Raw genomic sequence first — 15,057 nt, forward strand, 5'->3', positions numbered from 1 at the left:
CTTTCCCTTCAGCTCCTTGTTTGCTTTATGGTGGTCACTGTTTTGATTTTGCTCTTTCACATGAATTTTCTCTTCAAATTTTTATTCTTCCCCCCCACCCCCCTTCTTTTTTTGGTCAATCTTCCCTAGTTCTGTCTCATTCCATCCCTGTTCCCTCTTGCCTTCTCTGTCCCCACAGCCTCCTTGACTGCAGCCATAAGTGCAGGATGGTCTGGTTCTCAAGTGCCAGTAGCTGGGCATGCCTGGGGAGGCCTTTTCAAGAGCGCTGACACTGCCCCTGTGCTTTCCCCTGTCAATGCATATGGTGGGTAGAAGGAGGAGCTGTAAGTTATCCTGCCATCCTAGGGACATCCCTGGCCATGTGAGGCAGGGGATCAGCTGTTGGGAGTGAGGGGGCGATAACTTTTGTGTTGCTGAGTGAATTCCCCCTCACCTCTGTACAAGGCCAGCAGCCCCAGGTCTTTGCCTTTTCTTGGGGGCTGCAATGTATTCTAGCCCTGTTTCCTGTCTGCAGGGGAGCCACCCTTGCCCTGCCAGTAGCTGCAAAACCCTGCAGCTGGCAGCAATTGGGTCTTGTCCACGCTGAGCCCTGTTGCTCTTTGCAGGGAGCAATGCCTATTCCAGTAAGGGATGTATAATTTTTAGTTAACTGCTGTCCATATTTGAATAGATCTGTCAAAGATAGACCCTGTACTTTTAACGTACTTCTGATTGTTCCTTGGTGAGTACCCATGCATAGAAATTTTATTAAAGAGGTGTGATTTTTTTATTCACCAGGTATTTGTAGCTATCGTTGATACAACTGTAACAAAACTGCTGGTTGAGAAAATTTGAAAATAGTTCAGTTACTTTAATTTTTGAATGTGCATGTTCACAGATCAGTTTTACATTAAAAAAACCTCCAACTTCTTCTGTAGCTATCAAGATTTATTTTTCCTGACATTTTTCCATAACTATTACACCATTCCACCAATCTATAATTTACCAAGCCTGTAATGAGACAGTGTGTTTATTGTAGGAGTTTACACAGGTCTTTGTTACCTTCAGACTGCTTGGGAGGAGGGACAAGACAATCAGTCTGTGGCATAGTTCAGTGGTAAGCATAGGGACCCCCTGGATGTGAGGATGCTGTGAGTTCAGACTCTGGCTGTGCTGCACAATTAAGCTTTGTGAAGGTCAAAGACTTGTGACTGTGTTTGCTAGGAAGAGCTGCAGTGGAGGTGAAGTACGTTTTTTAAGGCGTGTTGTGTGGTTGAATGCTCCAAAAGTAAGAATGTTTTCTTCTTTGTTCCACAGGACCTTCCCTGAAAGGTGCAGTTGTGGGAGGAATGTGTGGGTTAAAACTGGTTTTAGTTGCACTTGTCTTCAGCTCTTCCTGCAGACACGCTACTCCTGTTGTTATTGCTAGGCTTTGTAGCATCTTAAACTGCGGAGTGATTTTCTTCCTCGGTGAGGAATCCATTTTCTTCCTCAGTGGCAATGGGACCAGTCTTTGAAAATTCCCTTTGCTCCAGTTAGATCCCTGGTTAAATCTGAAAGCAAATGGGAATGTCCCTTTTTTGTGGTTTCACAAAGACTGTTCCAAAAATCCTTACTTTAATCAACAACCTAGGACAGATCAGACAAATGTCTTTTGTAACTCTACACCAGTGGCAAGATTACTGGCCTTTGATGAGCAAGTATGCAAAAGTGCAGTGAAGATAAGTTAGGGAAGTGGATCTGCTTTTTTGAGTGGAGTGATTTGATGCTAGTGTGGAGAGGCTTGCAAACACAAATATCTGTGTACCTCACCCTTTTTGAAAACAGATTTTGAAATTGCCTCCCATTATGTACTCTGAAATCTGCTGCTTTTCTCCATCGCTACAATAAAAATATGTTTATGGTAAGTGCTGAAAAGAGTATTATTAGTTCTCTTCCTCCCCCGTGGAAATTATTTGGCTTTTAGCCCCATCAGTGGGATATAAGAACACTGTATAATAATAACAATGATAATGGCTTATCCTTAATGTAGTCCTCCTTTCTGTTTGTTTTAAGAGGTTATTCAGAAAAATTATATTTGCTAGTGATATAGGTTAAATGGATGTTTGTCTACCACTGTTAAAGCAACAGCTGGGAGAGGGAAAACTCGAAATGTTTCTGGTTTATTACTAGCTGTTACGCTTTACTCAGGTGAGGAAAGATGTGAATTTGGAGACTTACACCAATGGTAGAGCGTCCACATTTTCATATACTTGCAGCAGTTCTGTATCATCTGGTTTAGTTGTTCATAACATTCTCAAGTCTTTTTGTATCAAAACTGCTGACAAGCATATATGTCAGTTGCTTTCTTTGGAGTTAAAAAGCATATATACTCTGAGGACACCTGTGCAATTTAAGATCCTGTCTGCTTCATAACAAGGACGTGACCAGCTCTTATTTGCTAGTGTCCTGTACAAAATTGTGTGCACTTCTACCCGCTATACCTCCCCTTTCTCAGTGCTTGTGGTTCACATACTAGACATGCTGGTGACTACTGGTACAGTGTCTAAAGAAAATGCTTCTTTGATACACCATGACATTTATTCCAGAAACCTGGGTAGTGATGTGAGAATGCAGGCCTTGAAATGTCCATCTTTGGGAGACTTATTTTTCTCATCAGGGACAACTTGCTTTGCTCTCTTTTTTTTTTTTTTTTTTTTTTAAATTTGGCAGGATAATGTAAACAACTCTCATCATAGGTTGCAATATAGATCATCTTGTCACAAGCAGATGTTGCAGCAGAATAGGGTAATGGGTATGATGTTGGTCTGGCTGTTCTACTGAATTGTCAAGTCACAAACAAGTTATTTAAACTCTGCTTTTGAGTGACTGCCCTAGAAAGGAAAATTCCCCCCTCTCCCTCTCACCTGCAGCAGCTCTGGCATAGAGGGACAGGCTGTCCTGCATAGATTTCTTCCCCCCATGGTGCTGCACTCTGGAGTGACACGGATGCTTGGCTCCTGCTCCCTGTCACGTAGCTCAGTGCCTTTGATTCTGGCAGTAGGTATGTTGTGTTGAAATGCCACAAATCACAGATGTTGCTCTGTTTTAGGCTGCATGAATGTTGCATTTTATTTCTAAATAGCATATTAAGTAAGATGTGTTTGCTGTTTGAGTGCTAGGGTAGGCTACAGGGGTACATCTGCAGGCACAGGGATTTCCCCCTCTAACATCATGTGGCTGTGGAAGCAGATCAGTCTTCTCTTTACTTTCTCTTGTTGCAGGTGAAGAGTCACCACAGCAGCCTGGGAGCTTTTACCTGGCACTGGTGTTTAACTGAAGTTGTGGTACAACTCCTCTGTAATTCGGAGTCCCACAGGGTTGATCCAAAGCTTGCAAAACCTCAGGACCCTTCCCCATGGACTCAGTGTGTTTTGTACTGGGCCTCTGCTGAGAATGAGTTTGGAGAAACTGCAATCCACACTGCTGTCCCTTCCAGAGCAAGGGCAGCAATTTGACAGCACGCCCTTTTGGTTTTGTTTGGTGATATCCATTGCGCAAAGTTCCTTTGTCTGTGGCTGCTTGGCAGGCAGTATAATTTATCCTAGTGTAATGTGAGGTATTAAGCCTTTTGTGCAAATCAGACTGTTCCCTTTTAGATAGGACCAATGTTTTGTAAGAAGAAAGGCAACAAAGTAAAGATCATTACATATGTTGTCCTTCCTGCTGTGTTTTAACTAAACACCATCTGCTGAAAGGCTGAATCCCCTTTGGAGGGACATCGTTCTCCCATTGTCAACTGAAGCACTTCTGAAAAACATTTTTTGTTGTTGTTTTAAAGCAGAGAGTTGCATTTGGGTAGTTTTTAAAGGAATTTTGAATAGCTGAAATAACACCTGTTTGGGGAAATACTTCATACTGTCAAGTTGTTTTGAGTGTTGATGGTATAGAATAGAGGAGCAGAACAATAGTATTTTGAAAATCTAACAGTAAGGATACTAAATAGCTCTGTAAGCACAATTCAGTGTGCTGGTCCTTTACATCCAAAACTTCAGAGGGATCCCCTTGCTTTGAACACCTAGATTTACATGGCTAATATTTTTTGCATACATGTCAGTTTGGTTTAAATGTCTGGGACGAGTAACAACAATGGATTGTAAAAGCTGGATGGAAAAAAAAAAAGCACCAAAAAAAGCTCCTTCTGAAAGTGTTGGCATTAACTGCTCTGAAATAATAGCAAGGTATTGTGCCAGGTTGTTAGGCTTTATCAATTATTTGTAAACAGCCTTAAGCACTTGGTGTTGAGGAATCAAAGTATTTTTCTCCTACTGCTATTTTTAAACACAAGAGGCCTCTCTGTCTAGCTAGCAAAATAATTTCAAGCTTCCACTAGATGTGTTAGAAGGGGAAAATACCACTTCAGCCACTGATTACTGTCTGTATGCTAATGCTTAACAGGTTATTGAAATAACATGCATGTTAAATTCATATTCTGTATTTGTTGTCGATGGGCTAGCAGTAACAATTGTGAGTTCTCTTGAAACTGGACTCTGATACATTCTTGGGATCAGTTCTGTTTGTTTGCTGTCTTAATAGCTGAGTAGAACTGCTAATTATACAAACTTTTCAGGTCGCTGACAAAATGATCAATCACAGCACGAGTAGGCTGCGAAGCGGACCAGGAACTTCAGGAGAATTGTCTTGGTGGTCAGAGATTACCTGCAGGTTACAGTGAATCTTTTTTTTTTTCTTTTTTCTTTTCTTTATTAAAAGGTGCAAACCCCTTTGAACTCTTGTGCCTCTAAATAAATCCCCCAGCCTCAGTGGGGAGCTCTGTGAGAGTAAAGACCAGGTAGAACTGGAGTGCCTGGGGACAAGATGTGATTCGCTATATCACAATTGGGGTCAGCAAAGTCAAATAAGGAAATGAAAGAGAGTGAGAAATGTCTGATACTCCAGGCATGCTGGCTGCCAACATTAAGCAGAGCAGTCCTGCAAAAGTATTTAGTAATTTGCTTTGCTGGATTTGAGATCCAGTATTTTGCAGCACTAGAAATGTGCAGGAAAGATGAATCCCCTGTACCCACTGAAGACATTCAGTGGGAATTTTGTTATATATGACTATAATGAGGCTAAGATTTGATTGCATATCTTCTCGTTCTAAATTTCTGCGCTAATTCTTGGCTGCATTTATTCTTGTTTGACCTTCTGAAGTCTGGAAGGAGGCAGCTTTGGCTTTTTGCCTTTGTGTCAGCATTAGTAAATACAGCATCTCTAAAACTTCTTGAATTGTGGGTAGTTCAACAGAATATTTTAAGCACAAGGAATTAGAAAATCATTGATGCACCTAAATCATTCTGTGAAGAAAAAAAAAATCTGTAGTTTGAGACCACTTTGGTACATTTTGTTTAGCTTGGAAGATGACCCTAGAACTTCCTAGTATTTGATACAGTTTGGGGAAAAAAGTCTAGGAAGACAGATTCCATTCCAGAAAACTGTGGAAACTATAACATAATTAGGTTGTATTTAATAATTGTTTACAAATAGGCATTGTTTTGGTTCCAAAACTTGCTTCTAAATTGTCAGCTTGCAGCATTGTCATACCTGATAATAAAATAAATGGAGCTGAGCTTGATTTAGATTTTGTGTTTTATTGTGCTATAATAGATGAGATGCCTGTTCCTAAAATGTTGAAGCAAGAACGCTTTTGAGGTCTTTTGAAAATAAGACTGTAAGGGAGAGGTTAGAAGGAAAAGCTGTGTAAATTACTTACATTCACTATTGACACCTGGGAAAACTTCTATTTTTTTTCTTTCTAGTAGTCTTTATAGCATTATACTATGTTCTGAAGTACTATTGTTACTTGAAAATGACACCTTTATTATTTTATGGTAAAAATCTTTCATGCTTCAGTAGGCAATCATTTTCCCTTTCCCAGGTTTCTTTTTTCAACCAGGAACCTTTTGCTGCTTATTGCTATCTGTGAGGTTTTTCAACAGTGTAACAAATTCAATAGCACACGCAGATATTTTCAGCGCTAGTGTTCTTTGTAGTGTACACCAAGACAGGACAAAAGTAAGATGCATGTGAGAGAATGCATAAGGTGACTTTCCTAGTGTATTGCCTTTTGAAGGTGGTAGATGACCCTCTGAAGTACAAGTGCTTCCACATTATGAGATTTGATTTTGCATTATAGCTATATATGGATACGTGGATGGCTAACCGCCCCTGAGAGAGCACAAAGGCTGGCATAAAAGGACTGGATTACATCTTGGTGTAGCAAAGCAAGTGTCTGTCCTGTCTGAGAAAGATGAATGGCATGGAGAGTTACCAGTCAGGAGAGCATCAGCTGGAAGTGGAGAGGTTTAAGCATGGCTTGTTGAGCTACCACTTTGCAGCACTGGAATTAATGAGTTGCAGGGGTATTTGATATGCCACAAATCCTATCAGGATTGAAAGAGATAGGGTTCCCAGTTTGTGCACCTGCTACTGATGGAACTTGCATACCCATCAAATGGACAGCACTTAAATATGTCTTTATATTGAAAGAGGAGATTGCATACCTATCTTATGTCAAAAGCTTGTATCTGCTTCTGCAGAGACGAAACATGTTCCCCAGCGCTTCTGCTGTTGAACAGAAAAATCCAATGGATGTGTAAAACTAACTGCAAAGTAGATAAATCTTTAGACTGACTTTGGTTGGATTTGAAGTAGGTTCAACAGGATCAACCACCTACCACGTTAATGTGTTGAATTCAATAATAAGGAAAAATTCTTGTGCTGGAAAACTAACACCTGATCTCCAAATAACTCATGTATTCAGCATCAGGCAACAGGGGAAAAAAAATCCCCAAATTAAACAGTAACATATTTCTTATACAGAAAAGTTATTCCATGAACTTTTAAACACCATGACCTGATTTCTGGAATCATCACACAATCAAAATACAGGGCTGTGTATGCAAGTAAGGCTATGTGTCTGGTCCCAACTCCAAATTTCAGTAAATCCCAGATTAAATTGAGGTGTGTTCTGTCTGAATCTATTTCTACTTGTTGAACTTCTGCTGTCTTGAAATTCCCGGTGTTCAGCTGGGAATTCTGTGATGGCAAGAAATGGATGAAAATGGGAAGTCTGGGGACAACATTGCAACTAAGGAGGCAAGGACACTTTCCTGGCCTTCTTCAGAAGCTCAGTCTTGTCTGGTATAATTTGGCATTTTGAAACTGAATCAAAAATGTTTTCTAGTACTTATAGGGTGAAAGGGATTTTAGTTGTCATATCCGGAAAATGCTGGGATGAATTTACTGAGTTTAGGTGCCTGTGTGAAATGGTGATAAGTTTCCCTTTGAATGGTAGATCAGTCGTGGGAACTCTCTCTCCTATGCTACCTCGTACCAAAAAAAAAAAGCTTATGGCATTGCTCCTGGCTGTCTGTCTCCCTTCAGGTAGTGCCTAAAGCAGTAGCTTTTGAAGAAGATCTTGTAGAAAGGCCTAGCACTCACCTTAGCAAAGGAATTAAGGTCCTGACTCCTAGACCTGGGAGAAATTAGGAGCCTAAATGCTCCGAGTCTGGGCCAAGTGCTCTGTGATGCAAATATAGGTTGTTCATCTGACAGGAACCTGGTGGATTTTGGAGTGAAAAATGTTGGCTGGCTTATCAAGAGGGCCAGACATGACTCAGAAATTACATTTCTACTTACTAGCTTGGCCAAACTTGTTTACAGTAGGCTGTTTAGTGTAGTTCTCAAAAGCTGTATGACAGAAGAACCCTGAAAAAGTCCCTCTATAGGCCCTTTGCAAGTAAAGTTTGTTTTTTTTTTGGTCGTATGATCAGAAAATGCTGTGTAAGAGAATGCTTGCACCTGCTGTATCTCCCATAATTATCCTGAACTCAGCGCTGGATTTTGTGTTCCTATTTTTAAAAGCCATCTTGCTAAATAGATGTAGAGAATGTTCCCTTTGGAAGAGTAAGTTCACAGCAGCAGTGTGCAGCGTTAGGGAGGCACGGTGAACTTGGCATGTCTTGTATCAGCTGAGAGAGTGAAAGGAGGAAGATAAGAGAAATGAATAAATTAGCATGTTTTCTGTGTGCAGAATACTGACTTGCAAATCTGGCAATGACAGAGAGAAAACGCTTTTTTAAGTCTCTTTCATGTAGTTCAAATCACCTGAGGGGATAGTTGGAATCTTTTCTAAAGGTATTTATCTTATCTTCCCTTTAAGATGGAATAGTTAGGACGAAAATACCCTTGGCTTGCAAGCATTTGAAATAAGTGTCTACAAAAATAGACAGCAAAGCAGGGATATTGCAACCAGAATTGTGCATGCTGATTGCCAGGCTTTGGGTCTGTTTATAGAAGCTGGCAGCCTTGCATGAAAAAAGAGCCAAGTAGTTGGTTACAGCTTTCGAGAAAGCAGAGGAAACAAAAAGAAGAAAAAGACATAAGAGCTCCTGTGTGGATATACTATGTATCATTAGACTGAGGTTTACAAACCTTGGGGCCACATCCTAAGCTTCACATGGGTTACGCTCAGCAGAGCAGAGTTATGCTCAGAATGTAAGGGGAGGGCTGTGAAAAGTTGTCTGTCAGTCACTTGCTTGCTGTATCAGTCCTGGAGCCAGCTGGGGACTGCTTCAGTCTACAGCTCAATTTAGTACAGGCTTAGTCCAGCCAGTAGTGAAAGCACCTGCTGGCTCTCAAAGCAAGAAGGCCGTGCTTAGCAGTGAAGGCTGTGCTGGCTATGTGTCAGAAGATACTACATCTGGTAGGAAAGTAGTAGGAAGTCTTGTTCTCTGTCTTGATCTTTGAGTCTTCCTTGATTCACACTTGACCTTTGGGAACCAGGCAGGTACTAGAACGGAATTCCTGGGAGAAGGATTTGCTTGCTTATGTTTATTTGACTTTCTGTAGTCTGCGTGCATATAAAGCGAAGTAATCTAGAATATGTTATTGATTTCTCCTCCAGTATGATACTGGTGGCAAGATTGCAGATAGTGGCTGCTGCTTGGCAAAATGTTGACAATGATGTCAGAACAGGACATACATCCCCATTCATATATTTAAAAAAAAAAAAATTAAGAAAGGGGCAGCTATATTAAATGAAGTGGATTTTAAGAGGAAAGCTGTAATGAATCTAAATTAACAACACAAAGCTCCTCTAAAAGGGTATTAACTTAAAAATAAAAAAGGCACAAGTGTATACTATCTCAAAGCTAAGATTTAAGAGTGTGAATCCGTGTAAGAATAAATGTTTAGACAGAGCTGGAAACTTCTGGTTGCAATGAATATTATCGCTTGAGAACACACACAGGTAACATGCAAAAGTACTCATCACTTGTGGATCTTTATGAAGGAAGTACTTGTATATGCAACAGTATGGGGGGGGGGGGGGCCCATTTATACTAATACACATTCATGTACCCAGTGCTAACTAACTATGTAATACTTCATGCTTCAGTTAGAGTGGGAGATGCACAGCAGGATGTGCTGCACCTAACAACGTAGTAGGAGAGATGAAAGCAAGCAGCAGTAGAAAAGTGCTGCACCTGGGTGTATGGGTTATATGAGCGGAATCATTTCAGTGTGTAGATGAGGAATGAATCTTCATCTTACCTATGAATGGGCTAATCTGGCTGGAGGTTATTATTTGCTTTTGCCTGTTATGTATTTAATGAGCATTTCAGGAGGGAAATTGAGAGGAAAGCAGCTGTGAAAGGTCTCTCTCTACTTTGTTTTCTAAAATGAACTAACCCAAGTTCCAGACCTGGGTTAGTCTGCCACCACCATCAAAAATTATTACTTTTCTTGTGATTAAAGAAAATCACCAGTAAAGCTATGTTCCCTTGGAGGTGTCAGCATATAATGAAAAAGGCACCGTTCACTGCTTTGGAAGGGAGCTCCACACTTCGCTTCCACACAAGGTAACTCTGTACCCAGGCTGTCTCTGCACATGCAGGACTTGGAGCAGACATCAGCCTAGGTCATGGAATGCAGAAAACAGCTGTTTTGCCCATAAATAAACCAAAAGCCTCTTCTTTTATGAGACTTTTTTTAACAGATATGCTATAGAAATGAATTGTCACTTGAACTATTGGTGTTTAGAGTTAGAGTGTGTGGTAGTGTTGTAGCAATCACTTTCTAGCTCAAACAGGGGCCAATACATAGTAGCAAGGCTTGCTAAAGCCTTAGGCCGCAAGCTGTGAACTTTTGCCTAGATACACTGACGGTATACTGAAATTTTCCTTAGCTACACAAAGGAAGGTCCTGAAACCAGTGCAAACCAGAAAGATAAGGTAGCCACTGCCATCAGCAGAAGCTGCATCCGTTGAAATAAGAAAAGGAACGGCCTGCCTGGAGACAGAGAAGAGGATCCAATGAAGAACAAGACCCCAGACCCAAATACTGCTTTTGGACCGAACCACAGAGTGTGAGGAGGGCAACTAAAACTGTGAAGGTATAACTGCCCAGGCTTGCTTTCTTTGGGGTCCCTCTCCGGAGGCACCCAGCTTGAGCTGTGGTGGGTTTTTTTATTACCACTGAACTACTCAATAAATTTGTCTGGCGTACGTTGTGTTGGAGACTCTGCTTCAGGGAAACTTAGGGTCGAGCCTGAGGGGAGAGGGAAGCACCTGAGAGTGAACGTGTCTGCGAGCGAGGAGCCGAAAAGGGGCACCCGTCAGCTCAGTGGAGCTGCGTGCTGCAAAGGGACTCCTGTCCTAGGAGTTAAAGGCTGGGGTGGCGTGGGCGCGACTCCGAGTGCTGTGTGAATGCTTGGGCAGCAGCTTCTCCTTTAACAGCGGTAACAGGATTCACATTCTGATGTATGAAAGTCACACTGTGATCAGGTTTCAGCCTCATCATATTGGTATCATGTTATAGTGAAACCACTTGTGCTGCAAGAGTTAAACCTGTCAGCCTTTCTGTTTCTAATTCCCAGAGTGCCTGAGGTTTATATCTTGTGTAGAAAACAAAACTCCTCTGGATTTAGTCAAAAACATCTCCATGCACCAGTGAGTATTTTGTTGTTTCAATCTCTTGTCAAATGCTTAAAATTTTTTATTTTTTTTTTTTACAATTTGAAAGACTTTTACTGTGTGGAAAAATGCCTGTTTGATCTCCTGGACTCTTTGGTTTTCTTTTTTTGGCTTTGGTTTGAGTGGGTTTTCTCTTTTTCCTTTTTTTCATGTGAATCCACAGAGAAGCAGTAGTAGGAATTCCGCTGATCTTGTCAGCTGGCTCAGCCCCTGGTGACAGCTTCTCAGTGACCAGCTAGATTGAGGAGTTCTGCTCAGCCCTTGGCCACTTGCAGATACTATGACAGGGGTATCTACATGCAGGAGTGGTAACAAGTAATGTGAATATTTGTCATAGGGTGGGCTACTGTGGGAGTAAACGGGCAAAACCTGTTGGGCATGTGACTAGCGCCCAGAAGTTCTAACACTTATTTAATGGACATAAATCAATAATTTAATTAGCCCCAAAACAAAAGGCTTCCATTTTCCATTACACTCAGCTCTAATCACTCATCATCAGACAGGTAGCAGCCCACACTTCTCAGGACAAAAGCAGGAGCTCTGAATTGCAAGGGTATTTGCTCAACTTCAATCCAGCTCTGTACCAGCCTTGGACCTGAGCAAGCTGGGACAAGAACAGAGCCAGCAAAATTACTGATAGTGTGTTAGATCCGCCCAATATGAGAACAACCTGACACTCCCTTTTCCCTGCAGTGTAGAGAAGTTTCTACAGCCCTGGGATTGCAGTGACTGCTGTTGGAGAGAGATGGGCAGCAGCCAGATCCTAGCACCAGCGATCTTCTTCCTTAAACACTCCTGGCTTCCTTCTGAGGGGCTGGCGCGGGGCCAGACATGGAGTTTATGTCATCTCATCTCCTGATTGCTTGTGTTGGAAGGAGGGGAGAAGCTTTTAACCCTGAACATTTCTGTCCCTTTTCTGGAGTGGCAGCTGGAGCCTAAGGAGAGCACAGCTCCTTTTAAAGGAGCCTGTTACCTGGTTTTGGAGATAAGGCACAACTCCTTTCTTCAAAGGAGCTCTCTACCTCTTCAGGCTTTCTCCCCCTGTCTTCACTCTGAAGTGTTAAATGTCCTGTCTAAAAAAAAATTGTATTTGCTTTGTCGTTTCTGAGATTTGGCATTCACTTGGAGGAAAATTTTGGGACTATAATCCAATTCTTCTTTCTCCGTCTTTAAAAAAAAAATCCACAGTTGATATTTTTCTCAATTAAAAAAAAAAAAACAAAGCACACACAAAACCCCAAAACAAAACAAAAACCAAAATACAAAACAGCAAAATAAGTAATTTAACCATAGCAGCTCCTCACCTGACCAAGCTGGCAGACAATCATGTAGCCAACCCTGTGCAGTAAGTAGCCCCTCTGGTTACCCCTGTTGCTGGAGCAGCAGGCATGTCAGTAGTCCCATACAACACAGGCAGCTCTAGCCAGGGTTTTGTTCTAAATTTTATGCTAATAGCTAAAAAAAGTTTCTTTAAGCTTTTTTTCCTCAGTTGAGCCAATCAATTCTCAGAAAGGAGCTTACATGCTAGCAGTCCTGTCTTCAGGGGGGTGATTTCTATTTGTTAACAGAATAACTAGCATGTTATTTCTCTGACAAAATACACCCTCCCCCTCTTCTCTGATATGACCTCTCTGTCAGAGATGTTAATGAAAGTACTTTTCTGATTACAGCTCTTCTGCAGTGGTTAAAAGGTATTTTTTCAAATAGTATAATCTCCTTCCAGTAAGGAGAGGATAAAATGGGCCAAATTTCTCATAGCACATTTTGCCACGAGGAGGGGGGAATTGCTTAGTTCTCTGCAGCTGGGTCCAGCCAGACTTCTCTCTGGGACAGGTTCCCTGAGTAGACCCTCTGCTGAGGCCAGCAGCTGTTGCCTTTCTTGTGTGCTAGTGAGAGGATATTAAATGTTCTCCCTGCTGGTCCCTGAACAGAATATATGCATAGTCAAACAGTTAGTAACTGAGGATTGTAGCTAAGGGGGTGAAAAGATGCTCTATTGATAAGGGTAATAGGCATCTGCAGGCCTCTAGGGAAACTTGCCAAACCTTTTTCTAGTAACTGCAGGGATTATCTGGAAATCAATAATAAAGGCGGTAACTAGGGGAAGGAAAAATATGTCTTCGAGGGAAGCCAAATTCTGTAAGTGGTCTATGAGAGCAATCATGGTAGGATTTAGTGTAATTGTAAAGCAAATCAGATTGAAGAAAACTGTTTTAAAAGGGACCCTTAGCTGGCAATAAGGACCATATGTTCTTTCTTATCTCTGCAAAAGTCTCCTACTTTTTAGTGTGTTGACTTACGTGAGTAGCTGTCACAGTCTTGATTTTTTGCATCTACAAATGGATTTGTAGTGGAAAAAAAATTGCTCTAAATGAGTACACTCTATCAATCTTTGTGGTTTTAACCTTGTTTCACCTCTACTAGTCTGTAGTGTCTGTCATTTTATTAATCTGTAACTTACAGGAACATTGGGATAAATTTCCCAAACTCAGTGGAACTCTATCCTTTTATGCCAGAAGTGATTTTTGGCTCATCCGTTGCTCCATGCTTGTCCTAGCAGATGGTCTGTAGTAATGATGTAATCTCTTCTCGTGGCACTTGAAAATGCTCATTTGGTTTGTGTGTGTTTTAACACTTCATCGTTCCAGAGAAACAGTAGTTGCTGTTTACACTGAAATCTTACTTTGTCTGCAATACTGTTTAAATCGGGAATATCGGCTGTTGAACAGAACTCTTAATTATGTAATTTAACACTGCCTATAAAACTTAATCTGGGTAGGACTTCAGAAATGCTGATTTCATTTCTAGGGGCAGGATTTTTACTGCACTTATTTCATTGTGGTGTCTAGGAACGCTGGCCTTCAGGCTCTCATGAGTTTAGATTCAATACATAAAAAATACAGGAAACACTCCTACCTCCTAATAACTAGTGACCTCTAAGGCATATTCGTAGCATTTTAAATGTCTGCTTATGAGTGTTTGTAGCTTTGTCGCTGCTTTGTAAAAGGTTAGACTGTGTGTTTTGAGGGTGTGGAAGTTAGGTGTCTACATGCTGTTAAACATCTGTCAGTTAATCTGACTTAGAAAGGGCAGGGAATTGTGTTAAGTTTTTTCTTTTGCTTTATTCCTGACTTTGTTCTTAAACGTTTTTGTGATATTGGGAAACTCTGTATCAAATCTGAAGAATTTAGCAAAGACAAACTGCCGTTTTCTAGCTCTGGAGTCTTCCCAGACCTGTGCCATTAGCACTCTCTTTGTTTCCTTTTTGTTTTCCCTCCTTCTCTCCACGATTTGTTTGAAAGGTTATTAAATAAAATTACTTTTAACATTCCCTTAGTCTAATGCTTTCCAATTTGTCTCTTCCTTGGTTTGCTGTGTCCCGTATGACAGTAATATCTTCATTTTAATTAACTCCTCATATGAAGTGCTCTTCTGAAGTCCAGGTTGGTAAGTGAGTCTTCTAAATGTAGGTAATAAAGTAGATCTACTTTAAGACAAATGCCTGGTCTTTTACAAATCTGTGTTGCATTATATCTCATTTTTCCTACTAAACTTTGTGTCTTTGTTTTTAAAAAGTATATATCTTTAAACTTTGCATGTTATCAAGGCTAGGCTAACAGATCCACAGTGGGCTGTCATGTTTTCCTTCACTTCTTAAATATAGGTGCAGTATTTGCAACTCTCATCACATGATACTATCCCCAAATTGTGTTCCACTGTTTACTGCCAGATCTGTAACTTCGTATAGCAGTTCTAGAAGTCTGGGATGGAGATTTCCTATCACTTCCACTTAAAAGCATTAAGATCTTTAGGTTTTGCTTCTACCTGGGAAGTGGTAACCTCTGTACATGTTCTCACTCTGAACCACTCTGGCCTTTGTCCCACTTATCACCTTTTCAATATAGATGGTCATGTGGGATTTTGAGGTTTTATCTTAATTTTGAAACCTGTTTATTTTCATTGTTTATCTTTGTCTACTTAGCTTTATTCTCCCAATTCTGCTTTCCTTGAGTTGGTTTGTTAAAAGTGCAAAGAACTTATTTCTATCTTTTTTTTTTTTTTT

Source organism: Egretta garzetta, unplaced genomic scaffold (assembly GCF_000687185.1).
Source record: "Egretta garzetta isolate BGI_Z169 unplaced genomic scaffold, ASM68718v1 scaffold306, whole genome shotgun sequence".
NCBI classification, from domain to species: domain Eukaryota; kingdom Metazoa; phylum Chordata; class Aves; order Pelecaniformes; family Ardeidae; genus Egretta; species Egretta garzetta.